Raw genomic sequence first — 5,936 nt, forward strand, 5'->3', positions numbered from 1 at the left:
ATATGGTTAGTGCGTTGGGCTGTCATGCCAGATGTCTTGGGTTCGATTCCTGCCTATGCCATCGAAAGTCTTTTTACGGGTACTGCCTTTTGCGAGGAATTGAAAAATTCTCTAAGAGTATCTCTTGTCATGAAAAAGTGCTTTCTCAAATTAGCCGTTCGGATTCGGCATATAAACTGTAGGTCCCCCCATTCCGGACAACATAACTCGCACACAGGAATGGTAGAGAGTTGGAAGTCACTAAGCCCTAGTTCCCAACGGACCGTTGCGCCACCCAATTTATTTATTTATTCGTTATATTTTTCATATTCCTAAGTGCTATGGTTTAATTGCATCAACATCGCACACTGTGAAACGATCTTAGGATAGTATTCAGTGAGACTATGTATAATGGAGCATTGATTGCTATTGAGGATCTTTGCATTATCGTTGCCAGCTTACCACTCAGTTATTTCGGTATGCATTCGAAATACATCTCATTTAATAGACACTGAATTAAATCGTAAAATACAATATAATATTGTAGAAATGTCAGCGATTATTGCCCGAAACTCCCAATTATGAAGTAAGAACAAAGAACCAATGTTGACCACATCATTGTCACAGTTTCGGCAGGATAAGATGGATTCTTTTTCGATTCTTGCTAAAAAACGATCAAAGAATAATGGTATCGCATTATCTGTTGCATCTTTTGAGATTGCTGCAACTTTATTGGATTAAAGGCAGAACAGCTCATTCAGTAATTAAACTGCCACTAAATATTCAAATAACCCAGGAGCGGTGTGCAATATGAAAAAAAAAACAATCATCTTTGGCACAGTGCGGAAACAGTGAAAAATTATCATCTGGAATGAACGCACTATCACACACAAACATGAGGCGTTGAACAGGACATTGAAAGATATAAAAACAACGACAGACTATTTGGCGGCACTCTGTTACTCCTTCAGGTGATATTGAAAAAGTATGAAAATTACTTCGAGATCTATTCGCTGAAATATTCTCATAAAAACAGATGAAACTGGATGCTTAAAATTACCGGTCGATTTCTGCACGTTTATTGATTCACAGGATGCCTTTATCAACCAGATTTTTCCCGATGTACACAGAAAATATACTAATCATGAGTGACCGGCACAAAGAGCAATTTTTGAAACAAAAATGTGGATGTCAACCAGGGGCGAACGCAGGGGGGGGGGGTTTTGGGGGTTAAAACCCCCTCCGAAATATCAGAATATGTGCAGTAAACAAATATCCATTATTGTTCAACAGAAATGATACAAAATTAATTTCTCAAACTATGTTAAACGAAAAATTTGAATAAATTTGCTACAATTTCAAAATTCAATCAAGCAATCTACGGGAAATTTGAAAATGCGAAAACAAAAAAAAGAGAACTGTGAAAATAGAAAAAAAATATACATGCATAATGCATATGAAAATTAAGTTTTAGCTTTGAAGTCAAAGTCAAACTGTTTTGTGAATCGTGAAAGCAAGTAATTTTTTAGCATTTTTTGATATTTGGATCTGATTTATATTTAGTTTTTGAAAACTTAGAGTAAAATGAGGAAAAATAATATTCTGAAGTTTTTTAAACCGACAGTAAACACAAATGCTACAAGTGCAACAGTTACGAATGCTGACGAAAAAAGTCCCCCTACAAAAAAGCAAAAACTAGAGGTGTCACAGAACAGTGAAAACCGAAATGTAAGTTATTATATTGCAGTATACAGCTGCTGTAAAAACAATAGCACCAAAAACATATTTTCTTGTCTTTTAAGAATAAAGTTAAATCAATATCTATGGAAAAATAAACAACTGACTTCTAAAAAAAATTAAATTTTAATCATACATATAATTTATTCGAAAACTTTTTTTTCAAAACCTACTCTAAAAATAGCCGGTGAAAAAATAGCACCACTACTACATTTCTTAACAAAAAATTATTACTTTAAAAAACATGAAAAAACAATCAACAAAATTGTATTCTAAATAGTGTGTTGAAATAAAATTAATACTTCGTGACAAAGTTTTTGTTGGCTATTACCAACTCACATCACCTGGTCATCGATCCATATCCTGGAATGTTCTATAGCGAAATATTTTTCCAGGAGACCTTTATTACGTCCCACAGTGCTTCGTTGCTAGTTGGTTTTATTTCTGGAACTGCTTTGTATAAGTCAGCCCACCACATTCTCAATTGGATTGAGATCAGGCGACTGGACTGGCCACTTTTTCACATTTATTGTATGGAGTTGAAACCAAACAAATAGCCTTCTTGCTCATATTTTTGGGTCTTTAACCTCTTGGAAGACCGACAAAAGCGGAATTTCTTGATCTTCATAGGATAGCATAATGTTTTTGAAAATGTCAATATAAACGTGTTGATCATTGGTTCAAAGTCATAATAGGAGAAGCAAGCCCAAACCATTATGCTTTATCCTCCATGACCTACCATTTTGAGAGTGAAATTTGAGTTGTTCTCCGCGTGATAATTTTCCTCCAAGCAAAACAATTTTGCTTTCGTCCGTCCTTAAAAATTACGCCATGTTTCTTATGGTGAAAAATGTATTAGTGGTACTATTTTTGTTACCGGCACTGTACTTACACTCTGACTGTATTTAAGACACACAATATTGAGTTTGTATTTAAAGTAGGACAAGTACTGAGCAAAAGCTATATTTGTTTGTAAGATATTATACTGGTATACAGTGATAACAAAAAAAAAACAAAGCGACATCAATTTGAAAGATAGAAAAAAAGTTGATTAGTTTTGTTAAACAGACTTTTAGCAGAAAACAAATTTTTACCAATTTAAGTAGCATTTTTAAAAATTTTACAAGTTGGATGAATAAAATTGATTTGAGAGATATCAAGAACCGAACATCAATTTTTACCAAATTTGCGTACTATTTCTTGTAGATTTTATTTTTTTATGAAAAACGGACTGTTGGATTTTTATACAAAAAACTACTGAATATCGAAAACAATATTTTCTGTGAAATACAAAAAGTTTGAAGACAATATTTTTAATTTTTGAAAAGCTATTTCAGTCGAAAGTAAATTAGTATTTAGTATAGTTTTTATTGTTTTTTGTTAGGTTTTTAGTTTTTGTAAAAAAAACTGAAAGTACTCATACGCCGTAGTGTGTGTGTCATCATCATCATAATCATCAATTAAATTCAAATAAATCAGATTGCAATTTGACAAAATCTGTGTTACATTATTATTTTGTAGTAGGAAATATCAAAGAGGTTGTTAATTTGTTCAGAATTTCAAACAAAGCAGCAACAATTTTAAAAGACCGCTTCCTGTCCAAAAGCAAAACAAACACGGCTTTTAAAATTTTGCGAAACGCGTTGGGTTGAGCATTTAAACTCCTTTAGTTTGTTTTATGACGTTTATGAGCATATCTACTGTTCGTTAGAGATCCTGGATGAACAAAATTTGAAAAGTGATAGAGTCAAACCTCAAACTTTACTAACAGCAATACAAAATGCTCAATTTATTGTTTCCTTAACAGTGATAAAGCCAATTTTTAGCCTTTTTAAGAATCTTAGTGAGTTTCTCCAAAAAAAAGAAAAGATTGCGATCTCAGCAGCTGCGTAGAATATGCCATCCGTCCTTACGAAGAAATTGTCGAAATGCGACATAATTCCGAAACAAGATTTGGTAGCATATTTACAGAAGCTAAGGAATTGGCTGACAAAATGGGCTTACAATTGGTAGTCCCACGAATTATTGCCAAATAGACAAAACGAGACAATTTGCGGGTGGTCCGGAAGAATATTTTAGTCGGTCTGTCTATGTTCCTTTTTTGGACCATTTGTTGGTTCAGTTAAAATGTCGGTTCCTCGACCATCGTGAATCAATTTCCAAAATTCAAAATATTTTACCAGAAAAATGTTGCAAACTTCATGAAGAAGACATGAAAAGAACTGTTGAAGTATCTACTCATGAATGACCATCTACAAAGAAATAGACATCGATTATGAGGATGTACTAAACATTATGGCAAAAGTACCAAGGCGCTTGGATTTCACTTTGTAAATATTCTGTATATTTCTAACCAAAAATGTATGATATGTAGATAACTACATACGAGTATGTATGTGTATATATTAAATTTTTATTCAAACATGTTTATTAGTACCTACATATATAAAATAGTGCCAAAAAGGAAAAAAAAACACTTGAAATTTAAAATAAAAAAAATAATGTAACATATATTTATTGAAACCCCCCCCGAAATTTTTTTCTGCGTTCGCCCCTGATGTCAACGAATCACAAGATGCAACATTTGTTACCAGGAGACTTGGTGTCATACAAATCTATTGATACAGGTTGTGATGCTACCGAAGCTGTAAATTATCCAACTGAGTTTTTGAACTCATTACATTTACTAGGAATGCCATCACCGCATAATTTACAAGTGAAGGTTGGATCTCTGGTAATTTTTTTTCGAAATTTGAACCCACCATGGTTGTGCAACGGCACGCGATTAGTAATTAAAATATTAATGAAAAATGTTATCGAAGCCATAATTCTAAATTGCAAATTCCGAGGTGAAAATCTATTCTTACCGCTAATCCCTATTTTACCCACACATGTGCCAATCCAATTTAAACGTCTTAAATTTCCACTCATATTTGCATTTGCAATGAGTATCAGTAAAGACGGGACACTTCATAGAAAGAAAAAGAAACCAATTTTAGATTGCCTCCACCGAGATTGCCTCCACAGCATACATGTTTTGTTCGAAGAGCGATAATTTGTTTGTTGTTATGATTAAAAGTTGCAAGTTGCAATGAATGATCGAAGTTGCAAAATAAAAAGAACACAGCGCAGACGCAGATACGTACATTTATTCACTTTCACAGTTTGATGCGTCAACTTCACAACAACAAAAAAAACACACAACGAGCTCTGTTTTCTGTATCTATTTCATTGTGCTACCACAGCGCAGACGCAGATACAGACATATTCACAGAGTGATGTAGGTATCAACTTCACAAAAAAAACACACAGTTTTAATTTTTGTTGTGTCTTTTTTTCAAGATTGCGATATGCCTTTTTATTTGTTTTATTATTAATTAGAAATTCGTTTTCAATTAATACAAAATAACTTATTAGAAAACGAATTTGGGAATTTTGAAATCCATTCGTTAGCTGTAAAGGTTCTATTCAAAATAATAAAAAATGGGCACGACTGGATGGCACAAACTTGCTCTCGTAGCTAACAACTTTAACGCAGCTAGAATTTGATGATGTAGAAGTACATATTAATTTGTTCATAAATATTGTGACAAACTAAAAAAACACGTGGGCATATTAGACAAACAACACTATACACCAAGTTTGAAGAAAATCCCTTCAGCCATTTAGGCTGTACGGGTGGAGACAGACAGACAGACATAATTGCGAGAGACCCACTTTTTTTCAACTGGGGATACCATTTTTTAATTAATTCAAATTTTTATGTTATTTTAATAATATTTTTTTTCCGTTTTTTTTCAATTTTTTAAAGATTTTTTAAAATTCTTTTTAATAGTGTTAGTGTTTGAGTTTTTGATGACTTATAATTACTTAAACTATTGTTTTTTATCCGATAAATGGAGAAAGTTAAAGGAAATCTTACGCTTGTAATATTTTTAGCTTCCGGTGTTGCTTTAACTCCTTTTTAGACGTTGTTGGCTTTGCACTCTCCCAAACACAAAACTTTTTAAGCATAATAAGAATTATATAATCTAGAATTACAATGTGGTGAGAACTGCAAACGTTAGTCTATGGTAGTTCTTATTTGAAAGCGATGATAGCGATGAATCACTCTTGTCGAATTTGTCCTCAGAATAAAATAACATTTTTTTTTGGAAATTGTGAATACGTTTTGCGACGCAGATTTTAAAAACCACTTTCGGCTTCATAGGTCAACTGCC

Source organism: Eupeodes corollae, chromosome 1 (genome assembly GCF_945859685.1).
Source record: "Eupeodes corollae chromosome 1, idEupCoro1.1, whole genome shotgun sequence".
NCBI lineage: Eukaryota > Metazoa > Arthropoda > Insecta > Diptera > Syrphidae > Eupeodes > Eupeodes corollae.